Genomic DNA, 20,077 nt, shown 5'->3' on the forward strand with positions numbered 1-20,077 from the left:
TCAGCCTCCTGGATAGCTGAGATTACAGGTGCACACCACCACACCGAGCTAATTTTTGTATTTTTAGTAGAGACAGCGTTTCACCATGTTGGCCAGGTTGGTCTCAAACTCCTGGCCTCAAGTGATCTGCCTGCCTTGACCTCCCAAAGTGCTGGGATTACAGGCATGAGCCCCCATACCTGGCCTTATCTAGCAAATTAATTAAACCAAAGGAGAGGACTGTAGGAACCCCAATTTATAGCTAGTCAGCCAGAAACTCAGGCCACAAACTGTGCTTGCTACTGGCATCTGAAGTGGGAACAGCTTTATAGGGCTGAGCCCTCAACCTTTGGGATCTGAAGCTATCTCCAGATAGATAGATGGTATCAGACTCTGAAATCCGAATAAGGTCTATGGATTGTAAAAAAGAAAACACAAAAAGATAGTGTCAGGCCGGGCGCGGTGGCTCACACCTTTAATCCCAGCACTTTGGGAGGCCAAGGCAGGCGGATCACAAGGTCAGGAGATCGAGACCATCCTGGCTAACATGGTGAAACCCCATCTCTACTAAAAATACAAAAAATTAGCCGGGCTTTGTGGCGGGCGCCTGTAGTCCCAGCTACTCAGGAGGCTGAGGCGGGAGAATGACGTGAACCCAGGAGGTGGAGCTTGCAGTGAGCCGAGATCGTGCCACTGCACTCCAGCCTGGGTGACAGAGCAAGACTCTGTCTCAAAAAAAAAAAAAAAAAAAGACAGTGTCAGGGTTGAGTTGAATTAGGGAAACCCAGGTTGTATCCATGGCAGAATCGGGAGAATTGAATCCTTGCTTGTTGCGTGGGGAGTAAAACCCCACACACGTCGGGGGTCACAGAAGCATTCTTTGTTGATTGTTGAGTGAAAGTGTTACCAGCAGCAAATCTTACAGGTCTGCAGCAAACTCAGTTGTTGCCTCCTTGGAGGAAAGAATTCAGCCAAGGGGCAGAAGGCAAAGTGAGAGACTGAGACAAATTTTAGAGCAGGAGTGAACGTTTATTTAAAAGTTTTAGAGCAGGAACGAAAGGAAGCAAAGTACACTTGCGAGAGGGCCAAGCTGGCGACTTGAAAGACCCAATTGCCCTGTTTGGCCTTTGACCTGGGGTTTTATACATTGGCCTGGGTTCTGGGGTTTGCATTTCTTCTCCCTTGATTCTTCCCTTAGGGTGGGCTGTCCACATGTGTGGTGGCCTGCCAGCACTTGGGAAGGGCCGCATGCTCAGTATGTTCACTGAAGATGTGTGCGTGCTCACTCACTTCGGACGTTTTTTTCCCTTATCAGTGGAGCATTCCTTGAGGAAGGTTGCATACTGGTAAACTCCACCATTTTGCCTCTTAGTGCTCATGCTTAAGCCTGCTCATCCAGCTCCTGAGATCTTATCGGGAAGCTGCTGGTCACCAGCTTCAGGTGTTTTCTATCTATTGGGAGACCATCTTTCCCTGGCACCAGCTGTAACCAATTATTATTTTAGCTAGCAAGTTTAACAACCACCTGACCATCACCTGATGGTTGCCCAACATTCCTCTCTTCCCTGCTCATGTCTGCCTAGCTGTCTACTCTAACAAAAGAATAGGAAAAGCACTGGTTTTTCCTATGTCAGAATAAAAGTCTATCTGAAAATTGCTCAAAACATTTTCTTAGAAATGCTGGATACTTCACAGAAGAAGGTTTAATTACATCATATAAGAAAAGCTTGGGGCTGGGCGTGGTGGCTTACGCCTGTGATCCCAGCACTTTGGGAGGCCGAGGCAGGCAGATCATAAGGTCAGGAGATCGAGACCATCCTGGCTAACACGGTGAAACCCGATCTCCACTAAAAATACAAAAAATTAGCTGGGCGTGGTGGTAGGCGCCTGTAGTCCCAGGTACTCGGGAGGCTGAGGCAAGAGGATGGCGTGAACCTGGGAGGCGGAGCTTGCAGTGAGCTGAGATCAAGCCACTGCACTCCAGCCTGGGCGACAGAGTGAGACTCCATCTCAAAAAAAAAAGAAAAAAAGAAAAGCTCAAGGCCAGGCATGGTAGCTCACGCCTGTAATCCCAGCACTTTGGGAGGCAGAAATGGGTGGATCACCTGAGGTCAGGAGTTCAAGACCAGCCTGGCCAACATGATGAAACCCTGTCTCTATTAAAAAAAATACAAAAATTAGTCGGGCATGGTGGCGTGTGCCTGTAGTCCCAGCTACTCAGGAGGCTGAGGCAGGAGAATCGCTTGAACTCGGGAGGCAAAGGTTGTAGTGAGCCAAGATCGTGCCACAGTACTCCAGTCGGGTGACAGAGTGAGACTCCATCTCCAAAAAAAGAAAAGAAAAGAAAAGCTCACACCTGTAACCCAAGCACTTTGGAGGCCAAAGTGGGCGAATTAGTTGAGCCCAGGAGTTGGAGACCAGCCTGGGCAATGTGGCAAGAACTTGTCTCTATAAAAATAAATAAATACATAAGCAACAGTTCTGCTCTAAACCCTTTTTATCTCAAACTTGAGACAATGTTACTTCTCATGGAGTAAGCTATTTTACAAATTAATTAAAGAGCTGTACAAAATTTATGCTTATTATAATTAGGAATAGTCCTAACGTAAGGAGTGAGAAGCAGGATAGAGCTTATGAACACATTTTGGGGATTAGATACAGAACCCAACTTTTTGCCCAGCATTTGGACTAATGCTTTGGCTCCCCGCTTCCTTCTTTTTTATTGATTGATTTTAAAATACTTCAGTTTTTAAGAGCAGTTTTAGATTCACAGCAAAATTGGTGAAAGTTTCAGAGATTTCCCATATACTCCCTACCCCTGCACATGTATAACTTCCCCCATATCAACATCCCACACCATCACGTTACATTTGATGAATTTGCATTGACATGTTATTATCACCCAAAGTTCATAGTTTATATTACAGTTCATTCTTGGTTGCTTTGACATTTTATTTATTAAAATATTTTGCTTGATTAAAAAAAGAGCTGTTTACTGGAAAAGCAGAAAAATGCATAGAAGAAAACAAAATCACCTGTATCTCACTCAGGGAAAAACCACGGAAACATTTTCATATATACACTTCTAGGTCTTTCTTTCCATCCTTGCTTCCTTCCTTGCTTCCCTCCTTGCTTCTTTTTTTTTTTTTTCATAAGTTAGTTCTTCACCTATTTATCTGGGACATATCCTATATTGTCCTATATTGTGTCCTATATATCCTATATTGTGTTCCAACAGGAGAGTCTTAAAGGCTATGTAGCATTTCAATTCATAGATACAACTATTTAAGCAAACTCTCAGTACTGGTTTATTGATTGTTTCTAGTTTTTTGGCTATTAAACTATTGCTGTAATTTTTTTAAAACCCTCTATACATGCTGGCCAGGTGCGGTGGCTCACACCTGTAATTCCAGCACTTTGGGAGGCTGAGGTGGATGGATCACAAGGTCAAGAGATCGAGACCATCCTGGCCAACATGGTGAAACCCTGAGTCTACTAAAAATACAAAAATTAGCTGAGCATGGTGGCGCATGCCTGTAGTCCCAGCTACTCGGGAGGCTGAGACAGGAGAATCGTTTGAATCTGGGAGGTGGAGGTTGCAGTGAGCCGAGATTGCACCACTGCACTCCAGCCTGGCCACAGAGCAAGACTCCATTTCAAAAAACAAACAGGGCCGGGCACGGTGGCTCACGCCTGTAATCCTAGCACTTTGGGAGGCAGAGGCAGGCAGAACACGAGGTCAGGAGATGGAGACCACGGTGAAACCCTGTCTCTACTAAAAATACAAAAAATAGCTGGGTACAGTGGCAGGCGCCTGTAGTTCCAGCTACTCCGGAGGCTGAGGCAGGAGAATGATGTGAACCCGGAAGGCAGAGCTTTCAGTGAGCCGAGATCACGCCACTGCACTCCAGCCTGGGCGACAGAGCAAGACTCCATCTCAAAACAAAAAAACAAAACAAAACAAAAAACAAAAACAAACAAAAAACAACAAACAAAAAACCCTTCTATACATGCCATTATTTACATTGGTGCATACTTTTTCCCAAAAACAAAATCCTTACAGTAGAATTTTGGGTCAAATATATGAAAGTAATTTAGAGCTTTGCTATACCTTTCAAACTGAACTGACTTATACTCCTACTTGTGCACTAATGCTTTTGTAACACTATGCTTTTATAAAAAGTAATAGGAGGGCCAGGCATGGTGCCTCACACCTGTAATCCCAGCACTTTGGGAGGCCAAGTTGGGCAGATCATTTGAGGCCAGGAGTTCAAAACTAGCCTAGTCAACATGATGATACCCCGTCTCTACAAAAATACAAAAATCAGTCAGGTATGGTGGTGCACACCTGTAATCCCAGTTACTAGGGAGGCTGAGGTGGGAGAATCTCTTGAACCCAGGAGGCAGAGGTTTCAATGAGCCCAGATTGCACCACTGCACTCCAGCCTGAGCAACAGAGCAAGACTCTCACTCAAAAAAAAAAAAAAATTAATAGGGGGCAGTAACTACCAGTCATACAGCTAATGGCTTCTAGAGAGGCTAAGGCTAAGTGGATATTGCTTTCCATTTCCAAGGAATGCGTGCTCACCAGTGTAAGAGACCAACTGGATTCATTCATTGTATAATTTAGAAAATATATATATACTTGAAGCTCTAAAAAGTTCTGAAATTCACTATTCCAGTAGAAAGCAAGGCTTCAAATTGAGTATTTTACTATCAAATCTCATCTGGAGTGATTCAACTCAAATATTTATGAGCAATGAATAATGAATTGAGTGTAATAACTAGTTATTTCTCTCAATGATTGATACTTATATGAAAGAAGAAAAATGTTCAAGAGGTAAAGTGTGATTGGACCTCATGATCTCAATATGAATTTTGACCCTTATGGAATAAGTTGTGGAAAATCATGGTTTTAAAATAACTTCAAGGTGGAAGGAGAGAGAGAGGATCAGAAAACATACCTATCAGGTACTATGTTTAGCACCTGGGTGATGAAATAACCTGTACACCAAACCCCTGACACGAGTTTACCTATATAACAAACCTGCACGTGCAACCCTGAACCTGAAAGTTAAAAAATAAATAAATCAAATAAAATAACTTATCTTTTTACTTTGAGGTAGAACTGGTGTTGGGGAAAGAGTTTGAAGTAATAAAAACATTTATTTTATTTTATTTTATTTTATTTTATTTTATTTTATTTTATTTTATTTTATTTTATTTTAATAAAACAGAGTCTTGGCTGGGCGCGGTGGCCCACACCTGTAATACCAGCACTTTGGGAGGCTGAGGCAGGTAGATCATGAGGTCAGGAGTTCAAGACCAGCTGGCCAAGATGGTGAAACCCCACCTCTACTAAAAATACAAAAATGAGCCAGGCATGGTGGGAGGCGCCTATAGTCCCAGCTACTCAGGAGGCTGAGGCAGGAGAATTGCTTGAACCTGGGGTGGGGGCAGAGGTTGCAGTGAGCCGAGATTACACCACTGCACTCCAGCCTGGCTGACAGAGTGAGATTCCATCTCAAAACAAACAAACAGAGTCTGGCCGTGTTGCCCAGGCTGGTCTTGAACTCCTGGGCTCAAGTCATCCTCCCACCTCAGCCTCCCAAAGTGCTAGGATTATAGGCCTGAGCCACTATGCCTGCCCTATGAAGGCATTTTTGAAAAGATTTCCAAAGATAGGAGATTCTGCAAAGTATAGCAACTATCAACATGAGGCCATTGAGCTCGTACCATATTCAAGGCCCTGTGAGAGGCTAGTGGGTGTAGTAAGCTGAGGAGACTGAGATGGTCACCCTAACAGTCTAATGAGGAGACCATTGATCATAATACAATGTAAGTTACATTGGAGTTCTGAAAAGGATGTTGGAAATAAGAGCTTGGAGCCACAGAGAGAATGAACACTCAGACCAAGGATTTCTCAGCAAGGCAAATTTACTTCTGCAGAAGGGTGCTGCCTGCATCAGTCACAAGCCCAAGAGCACACCAAACAAAGAAGGGAAGGGATTGTTATCTCTAATGCAGTTAGTCCCTGTTGCTGTGTCCTGCTCTCATTGGCTGGGGCTGGACTGCACAATCTAAACTAATCCTGGCTGGCTATTTTAAATGGAGCAGGGGTGTGGGTTACAGCGGTGGGGTGAGCAGTTTTGGCGGGAAGAATACTTTTGGTGGGAAGGACAGTTACAGGGCAGGTAACCAAGGGAACAGGTGTGAATCAGATTAGAACTGGCGGGAATGTTGTTTACCGTAACTAGGGACAAGGAGGCACAAAGAATGAGGAAGTTAGGCTCTGAAAATAGAGAACAAAGAACAAGGAAGCTGAACAAGCTGATTCTTTGAAAAGGAACTCACTGCACCTAATAAGGAGAATTCCAATTCTTTTGGGAAGTCAAGTTAGGAGAGGTGGTGAGGCTACTTCAGAAACACCCTACCACTTTGATATGGTTTGACTGTGTGTCCTCACCCAAATCTCATCTTGAATTGTAGTTCCTATAATCCCCACATGTTGTGGGAGGCACCAGCTGTAGATAATTGAACCAAGGGGGCAGTTTCCCCCACCCTGTTCTCTTGATAGTGAGTTCACACAAGATCTGATGTTTTTATAAAGGGCTTTCTCCTTCACTGGGCACTCATTCTTCTTCTCCCTGATGCCATGTGAAGAAGGACATGTTTGCTTCCCCTTCCACCATGATTGTAAGTTTCCTGAGGCCTCCCAGTCATGCTGCACTGTGAGTCAAATAAACCTCTTTCCTTTATAAATTACCCAGTCTCAGGTATGTCTTTATTAGCAGTGGGAGAATGGACGAATACAAACTTCTAGTACATCTCGTCATTAAAGTCTGTAACAGGTAATGCTTTACTATGCTTACAATGTTAAAAATATGGCAGTTGGACACAGTGGCTCATGCCTGTAATCCCAACACTTTGGGAGGCTGACACAGGAGGATCTCTTGAACCTAGGATCTCAAGACCAGACTGGGAAACACAGTGAGACCTCAGTCTCTACATCTCTACAAGAAATAAACAAAATTAGCCCGATGTGATGGCCCATGCTTGTAGTCTCAGCTCCTCAGGAAGCCAAGGTGGGAAGATTGCTTGAGCCTGAAAGGTCCATGCTGTAGTGAGCTGTGATATCACCACTGCACTCCAGCTCAGGCAACAGAGTGAGACGCTGTCTCAAAAACAAACAAATATATATATATATATACGGAAAGACAGAGAGAGAGTGGTAGCAGAGATGCTGAGTAGCAGGGTGCAGTGGTATGCACCTGTAATCTTGGCTACTTAGAAGACTGAAACAAGAGGATCACTTGATCCAGGAGCTTGAGACCAGTCTGGGCAACATAGTGAGACCCCCCCCCCCCCAAATATACATATATTTATACATTTATATAGCAAAGAGACACTATTCTCGTGAGATTACTTTTCAGGCTAAAGAGGAGTAGAAATACATATTGTTACAGTCTTGCCAATGCACCACAATGTGGCAAAAAGGAGTAGAAATACATATTGTTACGGTCTTGCCAATGCACCACAATGTAGCAATCTCTCCTTGTGAGGTATCACCTGGAGTTCTTTGTCTCACAAGCAAGAGAATTAAGGAGCTTGAACATAAAGGGTCAGGTTGGAGTAAAAGTTTAATAAGCAAAAGAAGAAGCCTCTCTGCAGTGGAGAGGGAGCCCAAAAGAGGGTTGCCATTTTTACAGTTGAATGCAAAGGCTTTTATCAGAAACTGATGGGGGCAGGGCATCTCATTTGCATAAGATGTAAATTTCTGGTAGCTCCACACCATCTTCCTAATGCACCTGTGAGCCTTTAGCTTGAGTTACTCCATATTGTTTTGTTCCCCTTACTGCACATGTGTCAGCAGACAGAATTTTCCATTGCAGACACGTCTAGGCAAGTCAGCTGTGTAGTCTTTCTTATCTGTGTGGCTGTGGGCATGTCTTAGGCAAGTACCCCCTGTGCAAGTTCCCTTATCTGTGCCTGCTGCTTGATTTTTCAGGCTGTTCTTTTGTTTGAAAGAATTCAACTGAGGACCCACCCTAACTGCCTGACCGGTTTATTCCTTTCTCCTCTCGCAATATGATCATAGAGCTATGCACTGGTATTATCTCTTTAAAAATCATTTGAATAATACAGAAAAATGTTCAGGGTTGGTAATGATTTTTTCTCCTAATTCTGAAGGCTTTCCCCCATTGTCTCTAGCTTTCTGTGTGGCTGTTCAGAAGTTTGGTTTCATTCTGATTCTTAGTTCTATATCTATGACCTGGTTTGTTTGTTTGTTTGTTTGTTTGTTTGTTTTTCCTTCCTTTAGAAGCTTTTAGAATTGGCCCAGCATGGTGGCTTGTGCCTGTAATCTTGGTACTTTTGGGAGGCGGAGGCAAGAGGAATGCTTGAGCCCTGGAGTTTGAGGTTGCAGTGAGCTATGATTGTGCCACTGCACTCCAACCTGGGTGACAGAGCAAGACTCTGTCCATCCTGTCTCTAAAAAACAAAACAAAACAAAACAAAAAAACAGGCATGGTGTCATGCTCTTGTGGTCCCAACTACTTAGGAGGCTGAGGTGGGATGGCTTGAGTCCAGGAAGTGGAGGTTGCAGTGAGTTGATTACTGCTGAGATCACACCCTTGGGCAACAGAGTGAGACCCTGTATCAGGGAAAAAAAAAAAGAAGAAGAAGAAGCAGAAGCTTTTAGGATGCCTTCTTATTCTATGGGTTCTTAACAGCTTTCCCTTCTCTCTTGCTGCCTAGTCCCAACTGCAGGTGTGCACATTTCCTTCCTTTCCCAATGATGATAGCTAAGCCTTGGTGGAAACACTTTGTTTTTCTTTTTCTTTCTTTCTTTCCTTTTTTTAGAGACAGGTTCTCCTCTGTCACCCAGACTGGAGTGAAGTAGCAGGATCACAGATCACTGCGGCTTCAACCTCCCAGGTTCAAGTGACCCTCTTTCCTCAGCCCCCCAAAGTGCTAGGATTACAGGCATGAGCCACAGCACTAAGCCTCACTGAAACATTTAACAAGACTTTAATAAATACTTGATGATTTCAGAATAAAATTTTCAGACATCAGACTTAATTTTTTTGGTTTTTATCATTCTTAACCCACAGCAACTATTCGACTAACTTTTTACCATAATGGCCAAAATGCTCCTTTTCTAACTCCTTAAAAACAATGACTTTTCACTCAAAAATATACTAAATATCCTATGAGAATATTTTGACCTTATGGTTTCAAAGACCCACTCACGGATGACCTTGGCATGACAGTTTCTAGTTAGAGAATACTGCATGCAGTACATTTGAATTGTATGCTATGTTTGACTTTTGTTTTGTCAATGTTTCTATGTGCATTAAGTGACAGAGATTCTTCAAGTTGTTTTAAGGTCTTCTTGTGTTTAGCCTTCATTTGTCCCGAAGTTTTTTTTTGTGTTATAGTTTTATTTAAAAAGCAGTTCAAATGCAAAATAGCTATGAATCTCCAAAAGGTAGAAGTATTGGCAGAAAAAAAAAAAAAAACAGGTCCAGAGAGAAGAAAACTAACCATTAAACTAAGACGAATGAGATAAAGAAAATGAAAAGGGAGTAAGAATAGAGTATATTGAATGTATTGTGTGTGATAGTTTTTGAAAATTACAAGAAGAGAAAGAAAAATTCTGGGACTGGCACAGTGGCTCACAATGAGTGTGTAATCCCAGCATTTTGGGAGGCCAAGGTGAAAGGATTGCCTGATCCCAAAAGTTGGAGAACAGCCTGGGCAACTTGGTGAAACCCCATCTCTACAAAAAAAAAAAAAAAAAAATCAAAAAAACAAACAAAAAAAACAAAACAAACACCAAAAAATTTGCTGGGCATGGTGGCACATGCCTGTGGTCCCAGCTACTCAGGTGGAAGGATTGCCTGGGGCAGGGGAAGTCAAGGCTACAGTGAGTCGTTATTCAACCATTGCACCCCAGCCTGGGCGACAGTGAGACACTATCTCAAAAAAAGAAAGGAAGGAAGGGAGGAAGGGAGGGAGGGAGGAAAGAAAGAAGAAAGGGAGGAAGGGAGGGAGGAAGGAAGGGAAGAAGGGAAGGAGGGAGAGAGGGAGGGAAGAAGGGAAGGAAGGATTGATTCTGAACTGGTTATATATTGTGGGAAATTGATCATATCCCCAAAAAGAGCTTCCTCTAGTTTCAATCTACAGAAAGAAGAAATTATTACCAAGTTCACTTGACTCTAATCTTTTTGTTGTTGTTATCAAAGTATGGGATATTCAGTCTCGAATTAAATGATGTGCTGTCAACAATCCAGTCTATGTCGTGTAGGACGATCAGTGTGAGGCAGGAAAATAGCGTCTGGAGGCAGGAAATATAAGGCCAATTCCCACTTCAGCTATGACAGGAAATATCCTCTCCATAGGGTGTAGGCTGAGTAAATAACTTTGTCATTCTCTTCATTTACATAAGGCATATTCCAAGTACAGGGTATATAAACTCCAAAAATTCTGTAACAAGACGCTTGAGCCCCTATGCTTGACCCACTCCCACACTGTGGAGTGTACTTTCATATTCATTAAATCCCTTCATTCCTTCCTTGCTTCGTTTGTGCGTTTTGTCCAATTCTTTGTTCAAGACACCAAGAACCTGGACACCTGCCACCGGTGACAAGTGTAGTGCTTTTTTGGCAGTTTTTCCTCCAGCATGAAGGGATGACCAGGCCTGAACATCATTTCAGCAATGTTCAGTGTCACTGATTTTCTGTGAGTAACCAACACAATAAAGGATTTAACTATGGACAACGCCCAAGAGTAAGCAGAAGCAATTGCATGGGGCAGTCTGAGTCTAGGAAACAAGCATTTCTCTACATGAGAGTCTCAAGGGAAGAATATTTAGATGTACAATTCTGTCTGCATTAAGACGAAAGTTATAGAACCCTGAAGAGCACTTTAGCCCTTAGACCACACCTTCACTTTAGAAAGTGTCTTCATTCACATTTGCACAACTAAAGCAAAATGAGAATGGTTTTCTTAGAACTCAGAGATGGTTGACCTCCATGTAAATCAAGGCTTTCCCTCTAGGAGGCCGAGACTTGTTTGCATATTTTAAATGACAATTGTTTTCTATTTTCAGTGTCTACTCTCAGTGGAGCCCAGTCTTAATATAGGTCACCCTCTCACACATCAAAACCAACTCTTTTTCTCTCCTTAATACCATCCCAAGGCTCTGGTCTACATCCTTGGCACTAGAATACAAAGAGAAATCAACACAAATGCTGTCTCTGGGAAGCCCATACTTGTGTTGGGGAGACAGATACAATTGTATATACAATTGACTGTAATAAAAATAAGAATGAGTCAAAATACAGTTACAACCTAATTCTAGAGGTCCTCAAAGGTAGAATTAATGGTGATGACCCAGACTAGTGACATAAAGATCATGAGTTAATTTTTTAGCAATCATTAGCATCTGCATGCCACCTGCCATGACTGCTTTCTCAATAGTATGCACATATGCAGTGAACAGGTGTTATAAATAAAGTTTCATTGCCGCAAAAGAAATAGCACTCAAATATAAAATTTTTCTGCTCAGCAAGGCAATGTACTTCTATAGAAGGGTGCGCCTTCACAGATGGAGCAATGGTGAGCGCACACCTGGACAAGGGAGGGGAAGGGGGTCTTATTCCTGACGTGCATGGCCCCTGCTGCTGTGTCGTTCCCCTATTGGCTAGGGTTAGACTGCACAGGCTAAACTAATTCCGACTGGCTAATTTAAAGAGGGTGACAGGGTGGGTGATTTGGCAGGAAAAATGGTTATGGCAGAGCAGGAAATAGAAATGAGTTGGGCTGGAGGATGAGCAGGTAATCGGAATGAGTTAGGGTGGAGCAGGTAATTGGAATGAGTCAGGGTAGAGCACGTGATCGAAAAAGGTTGCTTTATGAGGAAGTTAAGTTTAAAAGTAGAAGGCAAAGAATTGAACATACTGACATTGATTCTCTGAAGAGAAATTTAGAACTCATATCTAACAACGGTATGCTTGTATACACTTGGAATTTTGCATTAAGTCCATGTATTTCTATTCAAAAATATGCAATTTCATTTTTAAAAATCACAATTAGGTTTTTTAAATAGAACTTGAAAAACTAATTGCAAAGTGTATTTGGAATAGTAAACATTCAAGACTAGTCTAAATAATCTGAAAAGAGAAATACAACAGAGTAGATGCAGACTCTTAGACTGAAATACTATATAATAAAGATGCATAAATTAGAAGTGTATTTAAGAATAGACAAATCAATAAATAAAAGGGAGACACATGCATATATGGAAATCTGATATAAGCTACAGGTGGCATTTCAAATTACAGAGAAACAGATGAGGCATTTAATGAATGTGGTTGGTACCACTGGTCATCTATATGAAAGTAAGAACAAATTTGGTTTTCCTTCCCTTCCCCACCTTCGGAAATAATAAAAAGTTCATGTCACAGAGTTGTTATTATATTACATGATTGTGCAAAAGAATAAGGTATATTTATGTGCAAAAATATGAAGAAATCTTCAGACTGTAAAGTAAAAGGGGTAAGTCACAGAAAAAATATATATAGCACAATTCTACGTGTGTGTGTGTGTGTGTGTGTGTGTGTGTTGGGTTGGGGAAGACAAACCCCAGGCTCCAAGTGCACATGTGTATATGAATACATATGCAGAGAAAAATACCCTGGAAGTATGTACAACAACTGTTACCATGGTTACCATGAGGAGGAGAGTAAGATGTGGGTAGAGCTGTGGGAGCCATTATTATTATTATTATTATTATTACTATTATTATTATTTGTTTTTTAGATGGAGTTTTGCTCTTGTTGCCCAGGCTGGAGTACAATGGCATGATCTCGGCTCACTGCAGCCTCCACCTCCCCGGTTCAAGCAATTCTTCTGCCTCAGACTCTCGAGTAGCTGGGATTACAGGCACGCACCACCATGCCTGGCTAATTTTTGTATTTTTAGTAGAAACGGAGTTTCACCATGTTAGGCAGGCTGGTCTCAAACACCTGATTTCAGGAGATCCACCCATCTCAACCTCCCAAAGTGCTGTGATTATAAGCATGAGCCACCGCACCCAGCTGGGAGCCATTATTCTTTATTCCAAGCTTCCATAGTGGTTAAATTTAAAAATAAATAATACTGTGAAACAGTCACACGGAAAGTATTATAAAAATTGTAAATCTCTAAATAAATATGTGGTTATTTAATAAATCAATCAGTTCAATTGGCTTTTTTTAATTAAAAAATGTTTTTCCTTTTTTTTTCTTTTTATTTTCTAGAAGTCGTAGCTTTGCAGGGTAAAAAAATGTTTTTTCTTAAAGATGCAGGTTTTTGCTATGTTGCCTAGACTGGTCAAGTACTACTGGGCTCAAGGGATCCTCCCACATCAACAAACAGGTACCTGTCACCCTGCCTGGCTCTCAACTAGGTTTTTGGAAAAGTTTTCTACCTGCTAGTCTTGGGGTGGGGCAGTGGTTCTCAAAATGTGGTGTGAGAAACCCTAATGGTCCCTGATGCCATTTCAGGGGGCCTGTGAGGTCAAAACTATTTTTAAAATAATACTGATATGTTATCTGTATTTTCCTCCCACTCTTTAATGAGTTTACAGTAGATTTTCCAGGAGAGAAAGAGGGTCATGAAGTTAATGAGATAGATGAGACTACAGGAAGTAGCAAGATTTTTCACTGTCTAGCTTTCTTGTTGTATTTTAATCTTTAAACCGTAAGAATGTGTTACCTATTAAAATATATATATGAGAAAATCTTCAAGATGAATACTTGTATAATCTCTGGGTATGCGAGGTGTTCCGGTTGCCTTGAATGATGGAGAAGTGGAGCTGTGGCCCCACCCAGGTCTATGTTATATGACGGAGAAATAAACTTGATATTATTTGAGCCACGGAAATTGTCATATCGGCCTAACTCATAACTAAACTAATAGAGGCTTAAATGTCTCTTCTTCTTCTTTTTTTTTTTTTTTTTTTTGAGAGAGAGAGTCTTATTCTGGGGCCCATGTTGGAGTGCAGTGGTGCAGTCTCAGCTCATTGCAACCTCCAACTCCTGAGTTCAAGTGATTCTTATGACTCAGCCTCCCGAGTAGCTGGGACTACAGGTGTGTGCCATCACACCTGGCTAATTTTTGTAGTTTTAGTGGAGAAAAGGTTTCATCATGTTGACCAGGCTGGTCTCGAACTCCTGGCCTCAGGTGATCCACTTGCCTTGGCCTCCCAAAGTGCTGGGATTGGAGGCATGAGCCACTGCACCAGCCAAATGTCTCTTAATACAGCTCCTCTCCAACCAGTTATGTTATAGAATAATAAACCAGCATTCAAATAGATTTTATAAATCTATAGATGTCCATATGTATTACTGAGTGCCTTTATCTACTTGCGGTGCTATAACAAAGTACCATAGACTGGGTGACTTAAACAACAGAAATATCTCTGTTCTGAAGGCTGGGAAGTCCCAGGTTCTAGCCAGTTCCATTCCTGGGGAAGACACTGTTCCTGGCTTGCAGACAGCTGTCTTCTCCCTAGGCTCTTACATGGCCTTATTATTTATCTATTTACTTATTTATTTAGTGTGTGCCTGTGGAAGACAGACCATAGCTCTCTTTCTGTTCTTATGAGGATACCAATTCTATAGGATCAGGGCTTGTGATAAAATAAATATGTATTTGATCTTTGTCCCAGTTTCTGACACAGAACCCCTAAAGTTCTTGTAATTTCCTGAGTGATAAGGGGGCTAGGAGTACCTTTTGTTCTAATATTTGGTCTTTGACCCTGGTTGCAGACACGAGAATTTCTAAAACTCTTGGAGTTTCCTCAGGGATGGGGAATGGGGATGGGCAGTGCCTTTTGTTATTCATAATAAGAACCTTTTAACCATAGAAGATTTGTGGTAATGATGTGACTCTTGCAAGGTGGAATCTGGTAACCAGAAAGACAAACACTTGGCCAGGCACAGTGGCTCACGCCTGTAAACCCAGCACTATGGGAGGCTGAGGCCGGTGGAGGTCAGGAGTTCAAGACCAGCCTGACCAAGATGGTGAAACCCTGTCTCTACTAAAAATACAAAAATGAGCCAGGTATGATGGTGGGCACCTGTAATCCCATCTACTTGGGAGCCTGAGGCATAGAATTGCTTGAACCCAGGAGGCGGAGGTTGCAGTGAGTCGAGATCACGCCACTGCACTCCAGCCTGGGCGACAGAGACAGAACGAGACTCCATCTCAAAAAAAAAAAAAAAAAAAACACCAACACTTTGTTATAAATAAAGTTTTGTTGCTGCAAAAGAAATAGCACTCGAATATAAAATTTTCTTTTTAATTCTCAGCAAGGCAAGTTACTTCTATAGAAGGGTGAGCCCTTACAGATGGAGCAATGGTGAGCGCACACTTGGACAAGGGAGGGGAAGGGCTTCTTATTCCTGGCACATGTGGCCCCTGCTGCTGTGTCATTCCCCTATTGGCTGGGGTTAGACTGCACAGGCTAAACTAATTCCGATTGGCTAATTTAAAGAGCGTGATGGGGAGAGTGGTTTGGCGGGAAAAATGGTTATGACAGAGCAGGTAATCAGAATGAGTCAGGGTAGAGTAGAAAATCAGAGTGAGTCAGGGTGGAGAAGAGTCAGGGTGGAGTAGGTAATCGGAAAAGGTTGCTTTACGTGGAAGTTAAGTTTAAAAGCAGAAGGCAAAGAATTGAACATACTGACATATTAATTCTTTGAAGAGAAATTTATAACTCATATTTAACAACTTCCCGCTCTTGCATTTTTCCTTATAGCTTTTTCTTTAACTCCTTTAACATGTCTTGGCTTAGTTGTTCTGCCTGATTTTCCAAAAGAAGGAGCTTCTCTGGTTAAGGTGGAGAATAGTTAAGGGAGATCTTAGTAAGTACCACTTCTGTGAGCCTCGGCACCAACCCATGGATGCATGATATGACACAGCACCCGACAAGATTAAGTACACCTATTACGGCTACGAGGGAGGTAAGAATCGAGGTTATTACTCCTTTCCATTTACCAAACCACTTTTCTAGCCATCCTGTAAAGGGGTCATTTACCCCCAAGTTGCTGGCTAATTCATTGGATAGAGCAGTCAGTCCTTTCAATGCCTTTGTTATACTTCCATTAGGGGCGGTGTTGAAGGTGCAATATTGAGTTTTAATCATGACGTAAACTCCTCCTCTTTCTGCTAATATCATGTCTAAGGCTATCCTATTTTCTCAAGCCATCTGGCTAGTAGCCTCTAACTGCTCAGCTATTCCTTTAACAGCATCTCTAGTGTAGTTAATAAATCGCTGTTGGTTGTAATAGATGTAGTTTATCCAATCTACATTTTTATTAATTGTCACCCACCAAAATATTGACTCAAATCCTGCAGCTATTTCATTTCGGGCTTTAAATTGATCTGGTATTCCCCGTGGGACTCCAATTGTGTCTAAATAGACGTGAGGGTCGAAAGACCCATAAGGGGCTTCTCTCACTTTACGATGTCTTATTTTTCCTTCCTCTGGTTGATGAAATGCCAGGGTAAAAGGGATACCCAACTGGACTAAAGCACAAGTGCCACTCCAGTTATTTGCCAGTGTCCAGTAAAGGTCCACCACAATACTACTACACATCTGCTCGGGGATGAACAAGGGCTGACTGATTGGTAAGCTCTTAAAAATTCTTAAGTTCAAGCCTGCCCGGCCTGCGGCAACAGCATGGACACGGTGCAGCGTCAGCAGCAGCAGCGGCAGCAGCAGTGGCTGGCAGCCACGCAGGTGTTTATGTCTGGTTGCGGGGTCTCGCGGCAGCATGGCAGACTACCTGATCAGAGGCGGCACCAGCTACATACCCGAGGATGGGCTCACGGCGCAGCAGCTCTTCACTGGTGCGGCAGCTCGCGACGGCCTCACCTACAACAACTTCCTGATTCTCCCAGGATTCATAGACTTCATAGCTGATAAGGTGGACCTGACCTCAGCCCTCCCTGACTTGGAAGATCATGCTGAAGATGCCATTGATCTCCTTCCCCATGGACACTGTGACAGAAGCTGACATGGCCATCGTGATGGCTCTGATGGGAGGTATTGGTTTCATTCACCACCACTGCACCCCAGAGTTCCAGGCCAACAAGGTGCAGAAGGTCAAGAAGTTTGAATGGGGCTTTATCATGGACCCCGTGGTACTAAGCCCCTCACACACCGTGGGTGATGTGCTGGAGGCCAAGATGCAGCATGGCTTCTCGGGCATCCCCATCACTGAGACAGTCACCATGGGCAGCAAGCTGGTGGACATCGTCACCTCCTGAGACATCAACTTTCTTGCTGAGAAGGACCACATCACCCTCCTCAGTGAGGTGATGACACCAAGGATTGAGCTGGTGGTGGCTCCAGCAGGTGTGATGTTGAAAGAGGCAAATGAGATCCTGCAGCCGTAGCAAGAAAGGGAAGCTGCCTATCGTCAATGATCGCAATGAGCTGGTGGCCATCATCGCCCACACCAACATGAAGAAGAACTGAGACTACCCTCTGGCCTCCAAGGATTCCCACAAGCAGCTGCTGTGCGGGGCAGCTGTGGGCACCCGTGAGGATGACAAATACCGCCTGGACCTGTTCACCCAGGTGGGCGTTGACGTCATAGTCTTGGACTTGTCCCAAGGGAACTCATTGTATCAGATGGCCATGGTGTATTACATCAAACAGAAGTACCCCCACCTCCAGGTGATTGGGGGGAACATGGTGACAGCAGCCCAGGCGAAGAACCTGATTGACGCTGGTGTGGAAGGGCTGCACGTGGGCACGGGCTGCAGCTCCATCTGCATCACCCAGGAAGTGGTGGCCTACAGTTGGCCCCAGGGCACTGCTGTGTACAAGGTGGCCGAGTATGCCCGGCACTTTGGTGTGCCTACATAGCCGATGGCGGCATCCAGACCATGGGGCACATGGTCAAGGCCCTGGCCCTTGGAGCCTCCACAGTGATGATGGGCTCCCTTCTGGCCGCCACCACGGAGGTCCCCAGCGAGTACTTCTTCCCAGATGGGGTGTGGCTCAAGAAGTACCGGGGCATGGGCTCACTGGATGCCCTGGAGAAGAGCAGCAGCAGCCAGAAACAATACTTCATGGAGGGGGATAAGGTGAAGATCGCGCAGGGTGTCTCCAGTTCCATCCAGGACAAAGGGTCCATTCAGAAGTTCATGCCCTACCTCATAGCGGGCATCCAGCATGGCTGCCAGGATACTGGGGTCTGCAACCTGTCTGTCCTTTGGTCCATGATGTACTCAGGAGAGCACAAGTTTGAGAAGTGGACCATATTGGCCCAGATCAAGGGTGGCGTCCAAGGCCTGCACTCTTACAAGAAGAGGCTGTACTGAGGATAGGGGTGGAGGCCGAGGTGGTGGAGGGGGCGCACCCCAGTGTCCACCTTCGGGCGCAGCCTCCCTCCATAACTGAGTGGTCCACAGATTTGCACTACGGGTTCCCCAGCTCCTTTCCAGGGAGAGAGGAGGAGAGGTCCAGAGGGGTCCGTGGCCCCATGCTAGGCACCCCTGCAGTCAGGACTGCTCCCTGGGCCAGACTGCCCTGGGAGCCCCATCAAGCCCAGCCAGCCGGGCTCTCAGGCCTTTCTTGCTGCAGCCTGCTCCAGCCTGGCCTCCACCCCAGGGGCAGGTAGCCCCTCCTGGCTTCTCTTCTAGGGCACCTCCCTGCCCCCAGCCCCCCAGGAAATGGTGCTCTCCTGGCCCTGCCTCTGGCCCTTCCTGGGCCGCTGCCCCCTCAGCCTGTGGCACTTCTGAGCTCCTGACCTAGGCCAAGGGGAGGTCTCCGCCCCCTTCCCTGGCCCTGGACTACCCTTGGGCCCTGCTCCTCAGGCCACTTCCCTGTCCCTGTCCCTGGGGAGGAGGCTTCCCTGGTCATGGCCGCCTGCCTGTCATTTCTGACTCACCACCGTCCCCAGGTATACAGTTCCTGCCCTCTCCTCAGCTGCAGTTGAAGGCTTTAACTTTGCACACTTTGGGATCACAGTTGCGTCATTGTGTATTAAATAATCAGAATAAATCAAGCAGGTCTAGATAGAAAGAAAGAAAGGAAGAAAGAAAGAAAGAGAAAGAATAAAAGAAAGAAAGAGAAAGAAAGAAAGAAAAGAAAGAAAGAAAGAAAGAAAGAAAATTCTTAAGCTCACTGCATCCCTTCAGGTCTCCAAGGAACATTAAGTTTCCTCCCTGTTGTGAGAGACATGAAGTGAACTTGGCGTTGGGAAACGGAAGCTGGATGGCCCTCAGGGGCTGACCCGCAGGGTATCAGACTTTGGGATATAGCAGAGAGAGAGGTTGGCACGACTTGTTACCCCAGGCTGCAGAATCCTGGAAAAGAGCTACCATGCAACCCATGCCCGGTCGACTGGAGGACCACCCTAGTGGAAAGGGGACAATCTGGGCTTCTGGCCTGCCATGTGCACAAGCATAACAGTTGCTTTTGTTTAACGTGTGGACGGAATATTTGATCCATTCCAACCAGGCATTTACATCTTGGTATCCAATCTCAATTGTCAAAGCTTGTTTTAAGTCTTTAACTTCTGCCATCACTATCTTGGCCTTGTCGTTAGATGGAGGAGGAACAATGGTTCCGTCGTGAGGGGTTTTAGGAAAAGGCTTAGAGGAAGGTGCAGGCAGTGGGGGATCAAAGAAACGCATTTCAAAGAATCCAATAGGGTCTGTTCCAGAAACCTCAGCCTCCATACCATAAAACCGGCTTATAGAAGGGAACCGGTTTAGAAAAGGGGAAGAACTTTGGGGGCTTGAGATAATAACCTGTATAGGATTGCACTGGTTTAGCTGACAGTTGGGGGTGCTGTCCCTTTAGTAAAATGAATGTATGGTTTTAGGAAACTACAGAAACTGATTGGGGCAGTCTATCCTTGCTCTTTAGTGGTCCATAGAACGTTGGACCAACTACGGCACAAAAGCTCTACATCGAGGGGCAAGACTCCCGGTTGCCACTGGGGTCTTTATCGAAATCTCCCCAGATTAAATGGTCCCAATTCACTAATGCCCAGTCTGAGGAGAGCCAGGAGGCACACAGGTACTTTTC

At 44.2% G+C, this 20,077-nt stretch overlaps 1 pseudogene; it reads left to right on the plus strand.

Moving 5' to 3' along the window:
• Positions 1 to 16,805: 16,805 nt before the first annotated feature.
• LOC101132435 (inosine-5'-monophosphate dehydrogenase 1-like) lies at positions 16,806 to 18,363 on the plus strand (annotated as a pseudogene).
• The last annotated feature ends 1,714 nt before the right edge of the window (positions 18,364 to 20,077 follow it).

Source organism: Gorilla gorilla, chromosome 6 (assembly GCF_029281585.2).
Source record: "Gorilla gorilla gorilla isolate KB3781 chromosome 6, NHGRI_mGorGor1-v2.1_pri, whole genome shotgun sequence".
NCBI lineage: Eukaryota > Metazoa > Chordata > Mammalia > Primates > Hominidae > Gorilla > Gorilla gorilla.